A 23,984-nucleotide genomic window follows, 5' to 3' on the forward strand; every position below is an offset into this window, starting at 1 on the left:
ATTAGAAAGATCTAGTATGGCACATCCACATTCCAGGTCACAATTTTTCTTTTTTTAAAGATCCACAGTTGCACATATGTCCGTAAAAATCTATGTGGAGGCAGAAAGCTGAGGTTGCGTCTTCTCACATACTAACTTTATAATTTCACAGAATGAAGGTGAATGTGTTAATCAAGCCTGCTAAAGCAATTCTTAAAAACAAGCCCAGGTCTCACCGGGCAGGCCAGTTTCAGAGCACATACCTAAGAACTCCAAAAGTAGAGCGGGGTGACCTTTTGTAGGAGATCCCTTTGGGTTATCCTGCTTGGTAAGCAAAGAATGACCAAGCCTACATTCTAGAAGCTAAATTGCTAGCTTCCTAATGCCCAGAAGACTTAAGCAACTTTGTAATAAGGAACCTTGCCTTGAACAACACGAATTTGGGCCAAATCCGAATTTGACTGGAGCACTGAAAACCACAAACTCGAGAATCTGATACTGGGTTTAACTGTCGATTGCTGTGTGACCTTGGGCAAATGCCTAGTCTGAGAGCCTTTACCTCAAAATGGAGCTCGATTCTTGTCCTCTAGGTCCTCTGAGAAATGCTAAAGCAGATTTAGACTTGCAAGAGATGCCTTAAGGGAGATGCTTGTGAGGGAAAACGGGGACACGGGTTGTGGGGGCCCTCAGCTGCAATGCACCTCACAGTCCTAAGTAAAAGACAGGAGGTGGAAGCTAAGTGCTCTCGGGTAGCCTAAAACCTCAGCAAGGCTGTAAGGGAGCCATCAGGCTGTAGTCCCTGTCAGAGGTATCCCCGGACTCCAGAAAATGCTCCCTTCCCTCCATGTCCCAGTGGTGCCTAGTCACTGGCTGGGAGTAGCCCATGGGGTATATGGTCTCCGTGCAAATGCACCAAATGGCTCTCTAACCTCAGCAGCTAGGTCACTGGTCAACCAAGTTTCCAGGGGATGCAGATCTGACAGTTCCATTTTCCAAGTCGTAATAACCCCATCCTGCATGGTGGAGATTCGCAGCGTATCAAACGCTTGGCTCTGAATGACCCATCGTTAAATGTTAAATGTTTGGGGAGCTGTTCTAAAGTGACCTCTCCCTTGCCTATGTGAGCTTGGGTACGTCATTGCTCCTCTTTGTACCTCTGTTCCCATCCATGAAATGGGCTACCCATTTAAGTCCTGGCAAACCTGGAATGTGTGTGAAATGCTCAGCTTGGCATGGTGCGTACCTACAACAAGAACAGGTCTCTTGGATTGTCAGCCATTACTATGGATCTCCTCACCTCCGGTGAATCGGATTCCTCCTCCTGTGGTGGGAGCCTGGACCTTCATTTCCAACCCCTCTCCAATAAGGAGGGTCAACTCTGGATCTTTATACTTGTTGTACCTGGGCAGCCTCTGGTTGTCCCCCTCTTAGTCAAAGAGTCACAACTGTGTGTCAGGTGGATAATCTTGCCACAGAACCAGGGAGGAGCCCTTTGCCATCCCTCCTGTGGGCCTGGTGAAGAAAAACCTTCCTGTATAAGCAGACACGGGACCAGCTTCATGAGGGTGTAATCTGGGGAGTCTCAAAGAGCCAAATGCTTAGAGCCCTATGCTTGTTTTAATGCTCTGATGTTGCTTGGCTTGAAATGAATTCTTGAGTAAGAAGTCCAGGTTTTCACTTTGCAACAGGGCCAGCAAGTGATGTGCCCTCCCAGGACCAGCTGTGTTGTTCAGGATCCTGGGAAGCTGGCACATCCAAAGGGTTTAAAGGGGGGTAACTGAAAGGCCTGTATGTAGAGGCATGAGTGGAGTTAAGGGAACCAACCAGAACGAGCCAGGCACCCACAGTAAGCAGGGGAGCTGCTACCAACCCAGAGTTGGGCTGAGGTAGGAAACTGGCTACTTCTAAAATGGAGCTCCTGAAGAAGGAACTGGGAGAATGAGGTCCAGGTCTTGTTTTCTCTTCTGCCCATTTCCTTCTGATGCCTTGTCTGCTGCTAAAATCAGACAGCTGGGAGCTGGAGGGAGGTGTCCAGGGGGAGCCACCCTGGGGCAAAGGATAGGAAGGGCGAACACCATCCTTGAAGAATGGAGGAAAAGCAAAGACCAGGCAACATGATGGCTTCTAAGATCATTGGCCACTTATTTGAAGAAATCCCAGGCTCTGTCCAGCGGTCTAAACCCAAACGAAACTGCCACTAAATAGCCCACCAAGTCCATTGATCCCCCTGAGTGATGTCCAGAGCCCCGAGGACTCAGACTTGCTTTCCCAAAGCAGAAGAAAACTTCCTTATTAGCTAAAAAGACTTGTGAGCTAAAAAGTTATTGAAACTCTCCAGGAACTGTCATAAGGTAGCTATGGGACTGAATTTTCCAGATCAGTTTTACCTAAGTTTTCTGTTTAACCATGCAATGGAGCGCTCGACTGATAAATGGGGGCATAGGTAACCATACTAAAATGGATGCGCCAGTGTACTTTGACTCAACCCTACACGTGTTCCTGAAAACAAGAATACAGACTCCACGTTGGTGAACTGTCTTGCCAATGCCCTCCTAAACCCACGTGTGCTCAGGAGGATTCCTGCAGAGTTTTAGGGCTGGTAACTTCAACAGAAACTACTCTTCTGGACAGAAGTTTTGGAGTTGACCCTCTGGTTGTGGGGGGGGGGGACCTTGCAACATTTGTGACCTCCCGAAAGTAAGACTGCTCTTTGGACAGTCTTGTAGCTGTTAGATTCTTCTTGGAGCTAAGTTCCCCATACATGCTGGTAATGTAGGAATCTTGTGATCCTCTTAGGACCAAGGACCTACCCAACTCCATTCTGCCTCTTCGTATTTGTAGGTTTGGGGGGAGTTAACTTCTGGGCCTGTAACCTGCCATTCAAGACTGTCAGGATGAGCTGTGGGCCTTTACACAGTTCATGGTCCACCAGTACTCCTGTAAGTGATGGATTAAACAGCCGCTGTGCATTTGCCACCACGAAGTTGTGTCTTGGGGAGACTGATCAGTGTACTGTGGTCTGACCAGTGCTTTAGGGGGTCAAGCGCACAGTGCTGTGGGACCTTTTGAGAAGAGCTTCCTGGTCCCAAGCTTGATGGCAAGTTTTCAAAGGGTTCCTGGAGCACGTAACATCTAAAGACTCGCAGCATGGAGGGTTGGCACCCGAGAAGTGATAAGGAGGGACACCTGGTTCAGGCTCGTAGAAGTTGACTGGGTCGCTCAACTTCCCATGGCTTACACCTTCGGAAGCATCACCTCCTACCAAGAACAAACTGGAAGATGAACAGTCTTCCCCCTCCCCCTTCCAAGCACCAACCCATGTGGGAAAAGTAGTAAGGGAAACGCCAGGTAACTTGGGCAGGCAGAGGAAGTCCTAGCCAGGAGGTGTGCCATTATCCAGCTCCCTGGACGCCTGGGGGGCAGGTGGGTCGCTACAACTCGGGTGGTCCCGTCTTCCCTCTCCTCCATGCACACGTCCAGCGTCCTTAGCAATTCCTGCCACAGTTAGGAAGCAGAGGGGCTCAGCAGAGGTCAACCAGATCTTTCCAGCTTCCATCCCTACCCCCCCTGCCTCCCTCCCTGTCAACAGAAACCCTAGACGGGCAGACAGCAGACACTGCCTGGTACAGCGGCCCAGGAACGGTGTCCTCCCAGACTGGCCAGCGCCACCTGAGCGCAGGGAGAGCGCACGTGTGTCCTCCCGGACAGCCATCCGCAGGAAATGCGTTCATTTCCAGCCTGTTGGCAACACGCTGACACTGAGGGGCCGCAGCTGTGGGTGTGGAAAGGCTGCAGGGGAGGAACCGTCTCCCAGAGCCAAGCTGCTGCGGAAGGAGAAATGGAACACTTACTTGTAATTTCCCCCCGAGGTCTGTCGGGGACTAATCTAAATAGGCATTTGGGCTGCAGGGCAAGGATGCAGGAGGCTGGGACTTTTTCCACAGGCCGGGTTCGATCCCACCCCGCTTCCCCCCTGCCAGCACTACCCTGGCCCTATTTCTGGGGGTTGTAATGTCTTGCTAATGCTTAGAATCGAATCCTCTCTCCTATAGGGTTTTTAAACGTCCAACTGAAATCTGGGTTTGGCTCTTGCCGTGTGGCCTTGGGCAAGGTCTTAAAACTGCTTTAAACCTCAGTCTCCTGTAAAATACAATTGTTGCATAGATGAAACAGCTCGCACAGGCAGGGCTCGAGCCAGGCCAGCAATGTTGCCTAATGGCTGGCGCGGCTGTTTTTGCTTTTGTTGCTTGGGATTTGCAATGCCCCTTCCACCTTCTGCGAACCCCTAGCGATGGAGGGAGAAGTAGGGTCCATGAGAGCTGGTTGTTCAAGTGCCTGGTGCACAACAAGGGGAGTGCCTGTTTTGTGGCGGGGGGAGGTTGGGTGTTTAGCAACAGAAACCAAGTGTGGGAGTTGGTCTAAGTTAGGACAGAGCAGGTGGTTCCACAATGGCCCGGGAAAGCACATGCTGTGGTGATGGATGCGCCCTTGTCCTTCTGAGCTCCTAGGACCTTTCGTAGGTTAGCTCAGAGGCCCATAGCATGGAGACTTGGGGAATCCAACTCCAGAGGCTTGATTCCTAACTTGACCCCTGTAAAGCAGCCTGCTGTTCTGTGTGGTTTCCCCTGAGATCTTCTAGCCAAGAAACCGTCTAGAATTTCGACACCCTTTTTCCTGAAACTTTGACTCCCTTGACGAAGGTCTTTAGACCCCCGTACGTTCCAAACTCTTGTCCCTACACAGGACTCGGATGCATAGAAAGGAAGAACATACCCCCCTTGGGGACTTAGGCTTTGTCAGTAACTGGGTGGGTGAGCCTGGGGATGAGCCAGGTAACACCTGTGCCATGACTCAAAGCATGGCTTAGGAGTCCCCTGTGGCTGTTGAAAGCCTGGCTCTGCCACGAGCTGGGTGGCCTTAGGCAAGGTGACAGCTCTCTGAGGCTCAGGTTCATCTTGCCAGAACATCTGCTTCACAGGGCTTTCGTGAGTCTAGATAACATCCTGTGTCTAAGTGGTTGACCCAACAGCTATATCCGTTTTTGAGCACTTTAAGGCCCCCGCCAAGATGCCAACTTCTAAAAGATGTTAAAACCTCAGGAGTTCGAGTACTTGAGAGCGAGATCAGTCAAGCCATGCTAAAACTTGGCTAAAATGCTGTCCTCTCAAATCCTTCCCAGCTGCTCAGAACTGTTAAGATTCCATCTTCAATGACTTGACCCCTCTCCACCTGGCATGGGTGGAAGGTAGTTGACCAGGGGCACAGGACCCGTGCTGACCAGGCATTCTTGTTTTGGTCCATGCGTCTGAGGGAGGCAGTTTGTTACTCTGTACTAAGGTTGTCCAGGAAGTGTCAAATCTAAAAGAGCAGTGGCTTAACCATTTGTTATGAAAACCTAGAGGTGGTCCCTGTAGGGCTGGTGTGATGTTCCAAGATGCAGGAACCCAGACGTCTCTAGTCTTTTTGCCCTGTTGTACAAAGCATACCTTCCCAAAGTCCCCTCATGCTGCCAGATGGCTGCTGGGGCTCCAGTCACTGTCTAGATTCCAGCCAGCAGGAAGGTGAAAGGGGTGACTACGGAGGTGCCTCCTTTAAGAACTGGGTCTGGAACTCGAAGTCCCAAATCCCACGTATATCCTATTTGCCAGAATTCTAGTGACCTAGCCAAACCCAAGTGCAAGAAAAACTGGTCCTATTCTGGGCAGTCAAGTCCACCCAACTGAAAGATGGAAGTTATGTTTGAAAAGGCAAGAACAGATATTCTGGGGTGACCGTAGAAGCCTTGGGTGTCAGTGGCTTTGCAGTTCTAAAACCACTGCTGTCGTCTGCTAGGTGTTCTTGGGAAGATCCTTCATCCCCGCTACTTTCACACCTGTAAAATGGGCATGCTATCAACTACATGGTCTTGTGAGGATTGACTTGGATGTTGGAGGTGTTTCTCTAGTTCCTGTTTGGATCCTTCCTTTTCAGAGTTGGGCATGCCAACTCTTTTCGCTACCTTCGCGAAAACTCCACTTCTCTAGAAAGAAGTCTTCGTGGGGAAATGTGAGTTGAATGTCGACATCTGGGCCTGATTTAGGAAGTCTCTGAGATGAATGCTTCTCAAAGAACAATGCCTTTGTCAGAGGCTGCCAGCATCGCAGGGACACTTAACCGCTAAGTACAAACAGCTGTCCCACATCTGCAGGATCCATTTTCAACAACTGTATACAGTAGATGCTGCTGATAATGAACCTGGGTCCATCCAGGCTCCATTCATACTGTGTACAGCCTGGAGGGCGCTGCTGGGGTTGCAAGGTGCAAATGATGATTCCAGATAACAAGGAGGCCCTGGGAGGCTGCCTCCTCAAGGCTGGGCTGAGTGAAGTAGGACCTGGGCTGTTCTCTCTACAACGTCCTTGGTTTGTGGAACAGGGCGGAACTGTGTGTTACGGCTGCCAATGAGTTTGAAAGCTGCCCCCTCCCTCATGCCAAAGAACTCTGATACAGCAAAGATCGGTATCGTGAAATGCTAGAGTGGGGAGAACCTATAAAGCCACCTGACCCATTTCCCTGTCTGGGCAGGAAGATGTACTTTAGAACTTTTGACAAATATCCGTCCATTTTGTGGAAGGTCCCATTTTATGTAGTATCTGTTCCTGCCCTACTTATGACCCCAATAACAAAGTGCTTAAGTTTCGGACTAAGGTCTCTGGTGACTGGAAAGATACTGGGTTTCCTCTAGGTTGAACTTAGGAGGGTTACTGGAAGCTGCTTTCACCCCCCTCTCCCAGCATCCCCCTGGGCAGCCCTGCCCACCACAGTGATCTGTGCATAAAACATCTGCCCTACTTTAGCTTTTAAAGAGGCTACATAGGGGGAGAAAACTATGGAAACTACCATGCTTACATCTAAAGGCTTCAATATGCCTTAACATAAAAAGAATAATCAGATATTGTTTAAATGTTTTGTTTGTCAATAAACCCTTCCCTGTGCGTGTGAACGCGTTTGCGTTCTATATACGGCCCTTTAAAATTCCTTCAAAGTCAGTGATAGAAGCAGTAGGCTCTAGTGTCGCCATGCCAGACGGGGACCAGACGGCCCAAGTGCGAATCCTGCCTGCTCGCCGATCTGCTATGGGATTCTGAGGCACAGATGTGTTAAGCAGCTTGCTTTGGTGGTTTTGGGGTGAGATTAAAAGCAGTACCATTCATTTAATCCTCAAAACACTTTGAAGTAGGACAGAGCTTTTCTATACTGGGCAGGCATCTAAGCACTTCCTCTGAGGTTTAAAAAAAAAAAAAAAATTGCTAGAATGCGGGGGTCCTCTGCCTGGCTCTGTAAGGCATTGCCATGAAGAATGATTTGAAGCCTACCCACACCGACTGGGGAGTGTGTGGATATGTAGGATGTATGTGGCTTGTCCATAGTTAACTATCCCTTCTGTGTTGCAAACTAGAGCAGTTTCCCATGGGACCCTCCAGGAGGGGTTATTTCGCCACCTCCCACCTCAGAAGGGCTGAACATCCATCCCAGAAGTTTGTGTAAAAAGAACTCCCAATTTTTAGAATAGAAATCCATTTCATGTTGCTTAAATGGCAGGGGTTGGGGAAGGAGAGAAGTATCTGTAAGTTTTCTGGGAAAACGTGAAGCTGAGAATCCACAGAAAGAAGCCCGTGCAGAGTGTCTGTGTATCCATGTCTATGCACATGGATGGGGGACTTCAGGTATTGGTTTCACCAGACCTCTTTTCATGTCTCCCTATCCCTCCCTAAGCTCTGTGCTTGCTGTACTGTTCAGAAGGCAAGAGAACCTAGAAAAAACTCCCAGAGATAGTTTGAACTCCACTCTGGCTGGGGAATGCCAAGTGGTGACTGCCTGTTCACCCTTAGGCCTGGGTGGCCTCGAACTGTCCATGTGGCTAAGGGGATGGGAGTCCTGACTGCTCTAAACCTTGGGCTTGGGCTGACTTGCCATTGAGGGGCACGTATGCCTTCTGTGTGGAAATGACAGGTTAGGATGTGGTTCAACCCAGGGTGCCTTTTGGGAGTTCAGGTCTTTCTCAGGCTGCTCAGTTAGCCTGGTCTTTCCCTTTGAGTTTATCCAAAGCCCATCCAGGTGTAGGAATAGAAACTGCCTACGAGAAACAATGGTATTCCCGTTGTGTCTGGTTATTCAAGCTTGTCCAACATGAACTTGGAATGCATGCAGCCATCTCTGGGATGGGACTGTGTATCCCCCACTGTATGAAGCCGGGGTCTCCCTGGGTTATGAAGCTGGCATGGGCAGGAATAGAAACTTCCCCGCTGTGTTCCTCTTGAAGCTCTTCTGACCTAGTCATGGGGCTGGAATAATCATGCCAACAATCCTAGCTTCTTGGAAAACATGATGATTCCCTTCAACTTGCCTCCTTTTGGTTCCTGGAGAAAGCTCGGCCATCTTGGCCAGCATCATCTTTCTCTGTACCTCACTTTCTTGGATTCTTCCATGCTGAAGTTCCTTGGGTATAAAATAGCCATTTGTAGAAACTCTCAGCCTTTTTTGGGGGGGGCTATATGTAATCCTATTGGCATGTTTTATGGTATGTATGCTTCACCACCCTCCTCTTTCCCCGCAAAAATCACTGTCAGGCATGATCTGGAGACAGAATGGGAGACGAGACATGCTGATGCTTTCTTCATTATGGGAAAAACTAAGGGTCATTATTACGATAGATGTCAGCTGGTGGAGCTAGTTCGCTGCAAACCTCCTCTCTAGAATCTTCTGTAAAACGAATTTGTTTTTTGCCTCCTTTCTGTGGGCCAACTTCCTGACTACCGTCCTACTGGAACCATGTCCTTGAAACTCCAGTGTCCTCTCCACTAACTTCACTGAACACTGGGTCTTGAGTGAAGGTCTTTTCTAAACGACCAAACCAGATGCTTAAACTTTCCCAAGCCTGTTGCAGTTGGGTTGATGGAGCCTGTCCCCTGCATGGAGTAATGCCCCCAAACGATGTATTTCAGTAGAAACCACTCTGGGGGAAGCTCCTAGACTTCTTTAACTTTTTCTGTGCCACTTATCCTTTCCTATGGTGCCTCTGCATTCACCAAGATGGAGCCTCCAAGCTCAGGATCAATTAGTTCCTCGGCTGTGATGAAGGACTTGAACAAAGCTAGTCCTAATTGCTCAGTGCAGGAGGACAAGGAACATCTCCTGAATCTGGCCTTAATGAGCCTGAATCCTTCGTTCAGAGTGCCCACCCCCAGCCTGACTCCCTGTGGGGGTGATTACCCCATGTCTGCCATTTTAAGAATGGAAGCAAGGATACTCAGCTCCCCTAATGAGAGCTGACGGTGGCTCCAGCCTCTGGCTTCAGGAATGAGGGGAGGGCAGGGGCTTGGAAGCAGGCCATCTCTTGAGTGTCTCCTCTTTGACCCAGGAGAGCAAAAGTCTGTTTCCCTGCTGCTAGGGGGGCACGGATGGGATCCCTATCTCTAAAGAAGAAAGGGAGCATGGTGTTTGTTTTGCATCAGCTCAGAAAGGAGGGATTAAACTCAAATGCCGAAGCAATCAGACACAGAGGAGGGGCAGAGATCAGGAGAGCATTTTCTCTGAGTCTAATCTGAGAGGACATGTTGCCTCAGATTCCAAACCTGCTTCCTGCTTTCAGGGGATTGAGTATTCCAAGGAACAGAAGCTGATGGGAGTCCCAGAGCCTCTCCTCAACCTTTCATGTCTAACATCCTTCCCCACTGTGGGGGGATTCAGGGCTATTGAAATGTTGGGGGTCCCCCAGGTGAGCAGTACCTGGCCTTCTCATCATTTCTGCTCCTTATGCTTCCTTCTCCCAGCCTATGTGTCTGGTATGGAGGAAAGCTCAAGCTAATTCTCTTCTTGCTTTAGGATTCTTCTTGGAGATCAGGCAAGTCAGGGTCTCCTGGGAACTTGTTTTGATTCAACTACAGCTGCCTGGCTGGTGGGGCTGGTGCATTTAATTCACTGGGAACCTCCTCTGTGGAATCTTTTGCTCTTGGAAAAGGAATCTATTGGTTTCTTCCTACTCCTGTGTACATCTAGACTTCTAGCTCTTAAGCTGGATGTCCAGATCCATCTGTGGATTCTCTTCTCTGATATATAAATGACAAGCTCTTTAGTATCTTAACAGAAATGTATTTCTTGCTCCCCTGCAGTTCCATGTTACTCCCTCATGGTCACCAGGAGGCATGGGCAGACCTCCTCATTCAGGGACCCACTTGGTCCATTATTGTGGCTTCCATCCCCTAGAACTTTTGGTGTCTGCTCTTTGCTGGAGGGACCAGAGGGTGGGACTGCTGCTTTTGCATCATGAAGGTCCCAACTGGCAACTGTGAAGCTTCTTCCAGTTTGGAGAGATCTTGACTTTGAGGTAGAGCCTCCCTCTCATTTAGAAGACGAAATCCATTTAAGAAAAATCTACCCTGGGGTAAAGCGGACCCTGTGGACCATGTGGACCATGTTTGTTCTTTTCTCTCCAAGGCTAAGTCTTTGAGGCTAAAAAGATTCCTTAGTCTACTGGGGTCCAAGGATCCAAAGGTTGAGAGTGTCAGTCTCCCTCCACTTGGCCAGGCTAATGCCATCTCCATTCATTCGTTCCTGTTCTGTGCCAAGTCTCCAAGAGCAGCTGTGCTTTTTGCTTAGTAACTTCTAGGCTGCTTTGGCTACCAGTGGAATGACTGCTACCTTCAATCCAGGAGGTGAGGAAGTACTTTTCTCCTGTGGAGGTCTATCCCTGTCAGTTGGTTTCCTGTAGCCAGTGTGCTAGCTGGGGGCAAGTAGCCATGGCCTTAAAGTCTCCTTCAGAGTAAGTTCAGGCTCATGACCACTCTGGCCCTCCTAGTTTGAGGACCCAAGTAGATGAAAAAGCATCCATCCCACGCAGATAACTCTCCCTCCCCCCTTTAAAAAACACTTCCATAACTTTGCACAAATGATGATGACTTTATGCTGATCTTGGCTGAAGCCAGCAGTGACTTCTTTCCTCTCAATCCTATCTCCTCCCTCCCCAAACCTGCCAGAAATAAATATGGAGTCCATTCTGTACACCAGGGACTTGAAGGTAGGTCTTAACTGATTCGTGGTTATGGATTGTATGAAGCATCAGTGGAATAACCCCTGGTTTTGGTAACAGGTTGGTGACAGAAATTTCTCTAAGGATTTTCTTTGCAATCTGCTCTTACAGAGCAATTACATAGCACTAAAAGGCTATTGTTGCTGGTTCTAGGAGGTTTGGTTGCTGAAAAGATCAGTTTGGAGGCACGTGGCTCCATTTGGGGTAGAAAGCCTCCCTGCTTTATTGCATTTCATGCTTCTTAGGGAACTGAGAATGTGGAGTCCAGGAACAGGTTTTCTTCCCAACCCCAAGCTCTCCTTTTACGCGAGTGATACCTGGTCCAAGCTTAAGATTTTTCTTTGGGATGGTTCTTTGCTTTTCAGTCCCATAGAAACTCTTGAATTCCCTTCCAAGAGGGGCTCAGGAATTTGCTATCCTAAGTGCTAAGTACAAAACTACTCAGTCTTGGGCCACTTGACTTTCCCCCACGTGGCCTCTAGTTGGCTGAACCTTATTTTGTGGCGGGGGATGATCCCATCATGAGAAAAAGGGTTCCTAATTAAAAGTTACTCTCTAGATGAAATAATTCCTGAGGACCTCCAATTGAAGCAACTAATAGCCACGTGCCCTTATGGGTGGTTATCTTAAGTGATTGGATAGGTCTGTTCACATGCTTATAAAAAAACTAAGTGTTTATAGCTCTGTATGAAAAGAGTCTTATGATGGCTTCAAGGTCTACCTCTGCCCTCACCCCACCCCACCTCAGTAATCATTCAGATTGTGCCAACTGGTCAGGAATGGATGGTACTTCCAACATTGCTTTGGTCCCAGTAAAAGTGTTCACCAGGTGGTATTCAGAATCTCCCAACTGATCCTTTCTGATATAATGTAGAGATGTCTGTTTTCTTATCTAGTGTGATCTCCCAATAAAGAATTTGATAACCCATATTGGAAAGATGGTGGGTCTAAATCCTTTCTGCATCTTCTAAGTCAATTTGATAGAGTATTCTGTCCATGATGCCCTTGATCTAGCCAGTCCATTGCTCAGAGGTGGGCTAGGATCACCTGGGTCTATCTTGGCAATGAAGCTTATAGGGAAGCCTTCTGGACTGATGACCTAGTTTGGATAAGAATATAAACCATGCTGAAGAGTATGGTGCATGAATAAAAAGTGTGGATGTAGGACGTAAAGGCACAGGGAGCCTGGATCTGGAGATGAAATTGTCCTCTTCCTGTGGTTTAGAAGAGGTTGGATGATGGCTGCTTAAAGGCATGGATGGGCTGGTGTAGTATGGTGTGTGTGTGAGCTGGACAGCCCTACCGGTGAGTCGGTGAAATCCTTCAGAGACCCCAAGCTTGTTCTGCAAAAAGGTGCCTAGTAGATGCTTCACCTTAGAGGGTCTTGTGCTCCTGGAAGGTTATGATGTACCATCTTCATCTTCTAAAACCTGGCCCTGTAGGCCCCCCTTGACTTGCATGCTCATGCAGGCATGTGCCAGAAGTAAATCACAGCTACTTCTCCCACAGTTTTTAGGTTCTACTTCAGCCCTTGTGATAAAATCTTTTGTTGGCCAAGCGAGCTCCTGAGGTCTTTTCTTCCTCTGGAAAGGCTTTGCAGCCAGGAGTGAAGTCGGCTCACTCCCCAAGCATCTCATGCTGCTCAGGAAAAAGCTCTCCCCTGGTCTGCATCCAGCCTCTGCTCCTGGTCCCCAGGACAAGAAGTAGTAATGTAAGCTGAGATCTGAGGGAGAAACCAGCCACTTGGACTTCTGAGCAGAACAGGGTTTGATCTGGAATATGAGAGCCAGATGGGCAGAGTCAGTGTGAAGCAGGGATGGGTGTCCAAGACTCTGGACATAGATCCCAGCATGGTTCTTCAGGGGGAAACTCTTGGACCACCAAACATTAAAGCTGGGACCACAGGAAGGATGGGAATAATGGTGGCTTGAATATTTGATCAGTGTACCTCCCAAGGGACCAATAGTCCGAATTCTGGGGACTTGTGTCCACTCTCCAAAAAGGAACTAAATCTGCCACCCTCCTCTCCTTAGTTGCTAGAACTTCCAATAGAGAATGGGGGAAGCACATTTCTGTTCTCATAACCTTGAACATGCTGAAAATCCTAATGCACACAGCAAACATTGGCTTCTATCAGTTGGCCAGGCCCTGTCTCTGGTACTTTGCACTTCAATAGATACTGTAGTCAGTGTAAAGACCATGTGGATGACCTTGAATATCCACTTTCTCCATGGAGAAGGAGCAAAATGTCTTCCTCTTCAAAATGCTCATTTTAACCCTGGATTTCCATCCAGGTAGAGTAGATGCCAAAGTCTGTGCTTCTCACTCCTCTACATGGCCATAGATGAGGAAGCTACTCCCCCAATGACTGTTGCCCAGAGAGGGAGATCTATGGTGAAGCGAAATGAAACAGAAATGGTGTGAACAGAAGTCCAGAAAGATCACGGAGTTTCTCATCTTCTGGTACGTAACAGCATGTAAGCACTCCACCAATGCTTGCTGAGCAGAGTCCCGGCATTTTGCTTTGAGCTGGGAAAGACTGCATAACAGGGCATCATAGGTTGTTCATATACTACCTGAACCTCCATAGCTTCCTTTGGCATCAGACTGCTGGCTGACTGGTGTTTAAAGCTCTACCTACTGTGGTTCCTACTTGCTATTCTCTCCACTGAAGCTGTGCTGTCTACTTCATAAGGTAGGGCAGATGGATGGGGTCCACTGTGCATGTGCCTGGAATATTTCCGGAAACTTGGCATGTGGACCTGTTCCACTTTGCACATGTGGGTGGACACAGATAGTTTCAATGCATTCAACGGGACAAGGGCACTTCACGTAGCCCAGGGGTCTTTGGGGAAACATTTTTAGACCATCAAACATTAAATCTGGGACCATAGGAAGGACTGAAATAGTAGTATCTAGATACCTTATCAGTGGGAGTTCGTCCCTGGCAAATTATACTGATAAAATATCAAACACTTGGAATCCAGCTGAACTATGTCTGCCTCCACCCGCCCCCCACCCCTGACGCGTACACACACAATACTAATGGGGCTAGGACAGCCCCAGTACGTGTTCCTTCGTGTTTCTCCAATCTAGATGACCTGAGATGAGGAGCCTGAAGTGGGCAGCAGCAGAGGGCAGGCAGGATGGTGAGGTGGGCATCCTTCACCCTAGAGGCTTTCAGATCTATGTCCTCATGGTGCCTGACACTTAAGTAACACTTAAGTCTCCAGGAGCCATCTGGCAGAGTTGGTGCCATGAATTCCCAACTCCAGGATGGTGGGGTTGGGGGGTGAGGAGTGGTGGCTCCAATGCTCTAGGACGAACAGGTGGCAGTGTGATGCTGGTATCGCCAGTGGGTCCGCAGGCTGCTGACCAGCTTTGGGGAGCTGCCTTTGAGAGAAGGACACATCTTGCTTGCCGAGGTAGAAAATAATCCTCGTAAATCCACGAGGGTGCATTGCATTTGGAGGTTGCTACAGCTGTGGTTAGATCTGATCTGCCTTGACTGAAACAAAGCCACCCCTTCTAGGGGCATTGCAGTTCTGGTTCTGAGATGTCCTAACATGGTGGAGTGGCAGGCAGTTCCTAGGAAAAGTCTCTTACAGCGGGGGCACCATGGCCCTTGCTTAGCCTCTTACACACTGCTTTGTTCCTTCAGATGGATGCCTGATGCTCTTTCCCACTCACTGGTCCTGTAGTCCAGAGCTTTCTTGGGTTTGATGCCGATGGAAATGAAGCAAGATGGGGCAGGTGGAGAAATCTGTGGGATGCTCTCTTGTTGGAGGCCTTGGCCAACTGAGCCAAGCTCTCCCAGTGGAAGACCATGTAACCTGGGCAAAGGTAGCTCTTCAGCAACCACAGTGCCCCCAGGGAGGGGACTGCTGAGGCTGTCTGCTAGCAAGCATAGCTATCAAAATGAAGGGGGTGAGGGGCATTTGAGGGACCTGTCTTGACAAGTGTGAGTTTCCCAGAGTCCGTAGCTCTTCCTCACTTAGTTTGCTTTATCCTGGATTGCCATGTTGCAGATGACTGAAACAGCCCACTTCTGTTCCATAGCTCCTTCTCTAGCAAGTGAATTTTATATAAAACTGGAGATCGCAATTACAATATGGCTGATTGTCTTACTGAATCTTAAAAGGCTGTGTTTGAGGTTTGCCTAGAAACCTCTAAAGAGCAAACATATTAACCTCACAGGGGGCACTTCTGAATCCTGCAGTTCAGTCTCCTGGCCAAAATGGTACTCCTCAAATGTCTTTATGGACACCCCACCAAGAGGAGTGTGACAAGTCCTAGGGTTAATGTCCAATAACTTCTTGGTCTAGAAGTTGCAAGAAGTCCTGAGTGCCTCTGTCGGGTCCTGGACCAAGAAAAGAACAGTGATCCAACCTCCATATGACCTAGTCACTTTTCTAGGAGTAACCATGCCTGAGTGGCTTCCTCCCCCCTCTTTGTAGCCCAAGTGTCCATGGAGCTTGTACCTACATTCTCCATGCTGAAAGGTCAGCTGCTATTCACACATGGTGCCCAGGCTGGTCAAGAAACCTCCTTGATGGCCACTGCTAATCCTTCAAGGGGATGGGACTCTTCAGAAGGCTGGTGTCTCTGACTGTGGTCTGCTGCCCCAAAGCCTTTTCCAGACCCCTTTAAAGAGAACCAGAACAGGGTCAACGAGCTCTCCTCTAGGTCCTTGCAGTTCCTCCCTTCCTAGGGGTGCTGTCTGGCCTATAAGCTGCCTAGACTTTCATAAGATTTCATGGACTCTTGGACCTACTTGCTCAGAAGCTGCGATCTTGGGTAGATGCTCCTTCAGGGCCATCTGGTTCTGGATTCCCAACACTTTGTTCAGTGCAGTGCTTTCTGACCAAGAAATAGATCTGAAGACCCCTTCCAGTTTGTGGTGGGGAGGGAGGCCCCTCTGCCATGGGGCTCCTCTGCACTATGGTGGCTCCTGTATATTTGAAACCATTTTAGAGCCCTCTGTGTTTCCCTAGCCTGCCCTTGGAAGCAAGACTCTCAGCTGAAAAAAGGTTTGGGGGAGCAGTGATGAGCAGTTTCCTCCATGACTGTCCTCACAGGCAATGCTGTAGGGGATTGGGCTATGTGCCCTGTTACAGGGCTCAAAGCTGGCTTGTTAGCACTGCCCAGAGCCACAGTGGCCTATGGGTCTGCTGCCCCTGTTTCTGCCCTTGCAGAACCTCATCTGGCCCAACCTGCAGAGACACTCTGGGGGTTCATGCCAAGACACCTGCTATTTTCCTAGGAAATCCCCAACTTCACCTGAACCTTGTCCAGACCACTGCCTCATTCATGGGAGAGGTTCACAGCAACCTGTCATGCATGGGAAAGTGATGAGAGAGGGGTGCCTAAGAACTCCACCTACTGAGGTCCGTTAACAGTACAAAACTTCAGAAATCAGGCTGAGAGCTAAAATTTGTCCTTAGTACAGCATAAGGATGTGCTTCAGTGATGGGAAGTCAGTAGTTGCTGCGAGAACTTGAACCCCAGCAGCCTATGTTCTATTTAGTGCACCTGCCTTCATGTTGAAGGAATATCCTCTTTGAGCTGAGTCCCGGCTGGGCTGCTCGTTGCTCCCAGAGCCCGGTTGGTGCAGTCAGGGACCCTCTGGTCTCTGTGTGGCTGGCTCTTCCAGGTCCCCCTACCTGGTTTTCTCATCTGAGTGGCATTTGGGTAGCCAGGTCCCACCCTGTCTGCCCTGGGAGTCCACATACCCCAAACCTTCCTACTGTCCTAGTCACCACCTGTGTACTTGCCTTTCTTGACATGTCTGAAGGGTCCCATCCACGTGGAGGTGGTGTGGACAGAGGACAGGGTTTTTCTCTCAGATAGGGTCTTCACCTTGGTCTTCTCCAGGCATTTCTAGGTGTCTGGAAGGTAGGCTCTTAGGATATTTATGGCAGCCCCTCCTACCATGCTTCCCCCCACCCCTAAATTCTCAAGATCAGCTAAGCCAGAATGCATGGGAACTTGTACAGCAACTAACCTGAGTTTGTCAAAAAGTCCTTGTCTGCTTCTAATCAAGTTCAGTTAAATACTTGGCAAGAATCCCATGTAGACAGTGGTTGTTCCTTATGGCCTTGTATCTAGAGGTATATGCTGGGGAGTTTGCTATTGAAGAGGCAGAGGTTGATGGCTTGGTTGAAATAAACCTCTATCCATTGTAAGGGAATCTCATTCCAGATTAGTCACAAAAGGGGAGAATCTTTGAGCCCTTTGGAGTTGACCTATTTCCCTCAATTTCTATAATATCAGCTGACTCCTCCCTGAATCCATTATGTTGGGTGGTGACACTCTTAATTCTGTCACTTTGGTATATACTTATTAACCCACCATCCCCTAAAGTTTTTCCTCTCTTCCTCTTAAATAACACCGGAGACTCCAGTGATCTTAACCACTTTGATAAACATTAAAGAAATGTATTATTTTTGAGGATGAGTGGGAGAGGGGCAGAGAGGAAGACTCAGAATCTGAAGCAGGCTCCAGGCTCCGAGCTGTCGGCACAGAGCCCAATGCGGGGCTCGCACCCACAAACCATGAGATCATGACATGAGCTGAAGTCAGGCGCTTAACTGACTGAGCCACCCAAGTGCCCTTTTGTAATCTGTTTCTACTTCTATAGAGATTATCCTTCTTGTGCTACAGGAGCCCCTTCATGGTAGCTACTGTGTCTATTTTATATTCCCTAATACTCTGTGTATTTCTCTTTAGGACACGGTACAGTCTATGCTTCTCCGGAATTTGCTGTGTTCCAGGTCTGTAATTGGCCTTTTACCTAAATGGTTTTGGTGGTTCTTAGTGGGGAATGGTATTTGGAGATCCTTATATGGGTGCTGGGTACACTAGTCCCAGAAACTCCTTCAATAAAACAAAGTATGTGGAACTGGCAGGTGTTGGTGTTGCTCTTCCTATCTGGTTAAGTCAAAAATAATTCCACATGAGCACTAACTCAAGAATTGGACCATCTCATTTCATAAGCAACTGTTTTTCTTCCCAGGAAGCAAAACGATTAGCCAATGAGGAGTCTGGCTGCCATTTTACTCCGGTTTTGTTTTGTGGTGTTGTCTTTTTTTTTTTCCATAATGTTAGAAGTTTGGGGAGATACTCTGCTGTCCCTCCTCAAACTCAGAAGGCACTTTGAGGCTAGAAAATGAAGCCAGAGATGCCATAAAGTTTATGGAGTTTTATCAAGGGTAACTGATATGATGGCTGTGCAGTTATCCTCCACAAAGTCTAGACCTTAGTCCATAGACTTTCTAGAGGGAGGGGACACACAGAAAGACAGTGCTGTGCAGTCCAAGGTTTCACATGCATGGGGTGCCTGGATGGCTGAGTTGGTTAAGCTTCGGACTTTGGCTCAGGTCATGGTCTCACCGTTCTTGGGCCTGAACCCTGCATCAGGCTCTGCGCTGACAGCCTGGAGCCTGCCTCGGGTTCTGTGTCTCCCTCTCTCTCTGCCCCTCCCTCAGTCTTTCTCTCTCAAAAATAGTTTTACATGCACTTAATTGACATCTAACCTTTGATTAGATCTTGTGGCACCACCTGTGTATCAGGAAGGGAAGAAGCTTCTAAAGATTCATGGAAGACTAACAAGCTTCCCCCCACCTTGATAAATACCCTCCTTGATGGGTATTTCCAAAATCTGAATATTAATCTCCAAGGGGCCTGGAACATGCAGCCCCAAGAGGTCATCAAGGGAACATGAACAAGATGGAGGGCCAAAGATAGAGATAGTGTTGTCAGTACTCCTATATATAATGAACTCCATTTCTGGCCACCAGGTAACTCCTGGGTTTTGTGGAGACCAAGGTAGAAGATACTTAGTAGCAAGAGCAATTAATCTCCGTGCCGCCACCTTCTACAAGCCAAGGGTTTGATGAGCTGGATTTCCCAAAGTCCATTCTAATTGGCACTCCTTGGCATGTTTACCTCCAGGCTCTAGCGTTAAACCTGTATTAAGACAATGACCAAGATGAAGAGTTGCAACGAGTGTCCATCCTGAAAGCGTATATACTGAAGGCCTGACTCTTGAATTCCACCTATCTGGTGCCTCTTCCTGCTTTCCAGCCAAGGCTCCGTCTGAAAGAGACTGTCTTTCCCTGACTTGAGACCATGGTGTCCTTCTCCCATCACTCACTTGTGTGGGTAGGACCAAGTTTCAAATGGACAAAAACATTTTGCGGTGATATCAGATCTCAGTAAGGTATGTGGAAATTCTCCCCAAAAGTGTTTTTTTCCTGGTGACAAGGCCAGGTGGGGCAGCAACCAAAGGTAAATCAGAACATCCTTTGACAAATGTGGACCTACAACTATTCTAGTGATTGTGCACGTTCTGATCTTAAAGCTTCATTGGTCTGTGTGAGTTCTGATCAACCCCAGACTAGGTCACCGACCTCTCCTTCAGTCTATCCCTAGGTTTACAGAGAAAGCTGTCAATTTCTCTATAATAAAATACCTGTTCATCAGGCAGGTATGAGGATTTTCGGGTGTGCTGGTTTCCCTGGGATAATGGGCTTTGCCCCATGAATGTTAGGCAAATCTCCTCAGGAGACTTAGCATTGAGCTGAGAGCACCTCTAAGGCTCTGTTCCTGGCTGGGTGGCACAGATCTGCATTCACTGGGCTTCAACTGCCCCCTCTGTCACTGTCCTCTACGCTCCTTGGAGACCTCAGCTTCTTGAGTGCAAGCCCCATGGCACCTCAACGGAGATTGATTCCAGACCAGTGATGGAGCAGGAAGTCCCTGGGGCCATTAGAAGACCATGTCAAAAGTTAACTTTAAACTGGGGGAAGGGGAAGCCAGGATGCACCCAGAAGTTTCTAAACAGTTTCCTAAACCCACTCAGTAGAAGACACTAGCTCCTTTCTCTTGTGTCTGAGAGGTCAGATCACTAAGGCTGCAAGCAACCCCATAGCTTTATGTGCCTGGAGTTGGAGGTCCAGAAGGACAGGGAGACACTGTGACAGCACGGGAATTTTATTCCAGGAGCACAGGCTCTGGTCACCAAGGTCCAGCTGCCACTCTGTTACCCTGGAAAAACAGGCTGGCATTCATAGATGGGGGTGGTTTTTACTGCTTTCTAGGTTTCGTCTTGGCAAAAGCTTTTTCCTACAGTTCTATGCTCTTCTGGTTTCTCCTTCTCTCTCCAACTCTCCGGGCACAGTGAAAAAGCCTGGGAGACCTCACACAAAGTGTGTAGGGGTGGGGGCGGGGGCGGGGAATAAGATGTTCTGGATGATTCAAAACCACACCACAGTAGGAGAAATTGTGATCTGTGAGCCTTGGTTCAAATCTCAATGTGCCAACTGATAGGACATAATTTTATTTTACCTTCTTATCTTGCCTCAATCCTTCTTTCCCTGTTTATCTCCTGGTCATCTTGTTAAACTTGGAGCCAACTTCTGGAAATAGAGTTGCAGGGAACCACACTTGGTGTCTGAGCACAGGAGGCTGAGGGCAGAGTAGACATCTGCCTGAAGCACTAAGATTGCAAACAACCTGAGACCCCACAGCCCAGGGGGAGGGAAAGCTGGTGTGGGCTCCCCTACCCAGTCCCCCCAAAAGCCACTGTCCTCCTCTTCTGAAAAATTCTAAAGCAGTCCTTTGATGAGAAGGACTTTGGCAACTGGAACATGAATATTGGAAGCCTGTTTTGCAGTGTAGGGCTTCAGTCTGTTTCCTTTGTCCATGTGGGCACAACTGTTCCTTGGTGAGTTCTTCCTTGTCTTGACTCTAGAATCTACCTGGAGTTTGTGCACCTGATGTGAGACCTGACCATGTTGGGCAGGCCCCTTGCTGATGTCAGCTCTGTCTTGAGTTAAAGATTCCCTCTCCTGTTGAACAGGGGACCCTGTCATTGCTACTGGGTCACTTGTGTCAGAGCCAAGTCTGACAGTGAAGGCTCATGAAGAGCCCGTCCTTGGTTTGCCTCAACTTTCCTGCTGTGAGCCTAGATGTACAAGAACCTCCTATTGACCAAATAGAAATTACCCTGTTATCAAAAAGTAAAATGACAATGAGAAAAAATGCCCTCAGAGTTCTGTCCAAAGGAATATTTTCATCTAGGAAGGCAACTTGGTTGCCAATCTAACTCTTCGAACTAACCAATGAATGATAGGTTTAGGGTCTATAGGAAAGATAAAAATAGCTTGGAGGGGCTTCTGCAAAGCTATGCAGGACACCCGACTTGCTCTGGCATCTCGGGTGGCTTTTTGCCTCTTAAAAATTATTACAGAAAACTGTAGAACTACACAGAACGGTAGCCCTAACCTTCACACCCACATCCAGAAATTCTCTCCTCGTGAGTCATTATGATCCATTTATTCCCCATCCTGAGTTTGTAAGCAAACCTCAGTTTCCTAAAATAGTAAGGGAGACATAGAGCCCTGCTTCTAGCATAACAAGCTCTGGGGTAGACCTGTTCCCTGGCAAAACTGGTGAAATTTTCAACCATTTAAAGTCTCCTGAAAAGGCCCTAAAGTCCTATAGGAAACAAACATCTAAGAAGAAAATCTAAAAACTTACAACTGCTGAGTTTGTGGCATTCGAACCGGGCAAGACCAGTAAGGTCCTTTTCCCTCATGGCTCAGCTAAAGGGCAGATCTCCTCCATCACAGTACAGCTGTGGACACAGGGCTGCTATGTTGGAGGGTTTCCTTCCAGGGAGGTACAGGATGTCCGCATTTCTCCTCCTGTCCCAGCGACTTGTTGCTGAGATGAAGTTCTGTATCAACGTGGCTTCCGCTCAGTTTCTAGTGATGAGACAGAACTTCTATCTTGGGCTCAGTGCTGCTGAAATTACCAGGGCTTGTGGGGCAGGGATTTCCTGTAGAGAAATGAGCAGAGGAGACCTGGGGTGGCCATCACCTACTCACCAAGCAGTCTGCTCCTAATGTGAGAGTGTCACTGAATCTCGCCTTTTTCCCCACCCCCTAGCATCAGAACCATGGCTCAGATTTTGCTCTCTGGAGAGAGAGCAGCCCTAGAACAGAGAGCCCCAAATCTCTCCCCAAGGAACTGACCTCCTATCCAACAGAATATGGAGAAGATCAGGCCAGAAGGAACTGTCAAACGTGGTAAACGTTATAGGGAAGGGCAGTTAGAAGACTGGTAGTTTCACTGGCCAGCCTACGGTTTAGCCTGTATCTCCAATGTGCCAGAAAACGAGGGAAAGAGGAACTCAGCTGGGAAGGGCCCTTTTGGGAGTAAGAGGACTCTTAAATACTACATGTGGGTAACCAGAAGAGAAGGACGGATCTCCCTTGAAGTTGGATAGATTTGGGTACCTGATTAAGTTTCAGATGAACCCAACCAGTTGTATCTCTAAGGAGACCTCTATGTAACAGGTGCCTTGATCTAGCAATTTCAAGAACTCAATGGGCTAGAGTAAACACGCCCACTGCTGTAGTTTCCGTTGCTTGAAGGCCTTTGGAGGGAAGAGCTTGGGCAAGAGACAACAAGGGTTTTCATGGCAGCTTAAAGACTTTCCAGAGGCAGTGCTGAACACCTCATTAAGGCTGTCCCTGAACATGGTTTCTTGCACATCTATTGATGTTGAGGGTTTCTCTCTGGGGGCATTCCCAAAGGATGATGGACTGTCACCACTAAATAGGTATCTATCCATTGGCTCCCAAATAACAGATGGCATAAGCTGTTAAAATGCCTCTATTTGGCTTCCTGTTGGAGGAAGGGGCAGACTGGCCATAGATTTGGGGATTGGAGAAACTTGACACTAAAGAACATCTTTGTTTTCTGATGGTCTTAGAGCTACCTGGAGAGAGACTGAGGACTCCTTACCCTGTTGGCATGAATATGTTATAAGCTGTTACCCTGATGTACCAACTGTGGGTTCCTGGAGGCCAGTTGGGCCTTCGTGGTAAACAGACCAAAGGGTAATGAGAAAATCCTGTCTTAGGATGAACTGGACTGACCACCTGATAGGAGGTCGGATACCTTGCAGTGAAATGAAAATGCCTCCGTAGGTTTCTTTAGTCATTATTCCTCCAAGGAGAAGGGGATGTGGAGGTTGTGTAAAGGCAGCTTTCTTAAACACATGTGAGGTAGGATAGAGATACTTTTTTTTTTTTTCCCTAGAATGGGTACCTTTCTCCATGAAGTTTCACTGGTCTTCCTGAACCCAGGATAAAAGGCGAGTGAAGTTTGTGGCTGGTGCCACGTTTTTCAGCAACCGGTGGAGAGGGTCTTGTGTTCTGCTTCATGATCACCAGCTTTGAGAGTGTGTAAGGGAGCTTTGCTTCTAACTGCCTGGTGGGGCTCCTGTATCAAAACTACCCTCATCGCTAAAGACTACACACCACCCATGGGTTTTTGCCTTTCTCCATATATTCGAAGTGTCAGACCCACATGGAGGTGGTATGGTCAGGGGACGGCGTTTCTCCCAAGTAGACTCTTCACCTTGGTTGTGTCCAAGCATTTCTGCCACTTGTCTGGAAGGTGGAACCTCAGAAGATCTATGCCACCCTCTCCCACCATATTTTGGTCAAGGTTTTAATGACAGTGATCCAAAACCTAAAGAAGGGAATTGTTATTCTCCATACAACCTTACTGCTTCACTTCTGACACCACATGTGTGGGGTTTCCACTCATCAAGCAATTCTTTGACACCAACTGTGTGTTCTGTAATTGAACTCCATTCTGACACCATCTACTTGGAGAGAAGTGTCAGATCCAATGGGTTATAGGTTTGATTTAATTTGCTGGAGCAGCTCCTAGAACTCGGGAAGACCTTTTATTAGAGGACTAGCTTATTCTAAAAGGCTGGAACACAGGAGGACCCAGATGGAAGAACTGCATAGGACAACATATGGGGAAAGGGACACAGAGCACCCATACCCTCTCCAGGAGCAGGAGCATCTTCCTTCCAATACTCCGCCCCCCCCCCCCCTTGTTCACCAACACA

Source organism: Lynx canadensis, chromosome D3 (assembly GCF_007474595.2).
Source record: "Lynx canadensis isolate LIC74 chromosome D3, mLynCan4.pri.v2, whole genome shotgun sequence".
NCBI classification, from domain to species: Eukaryota; Metazoa; Chordata; class Mammalia; order Carnivora; family Felidae; genus Lynx; species Lynx canadensis.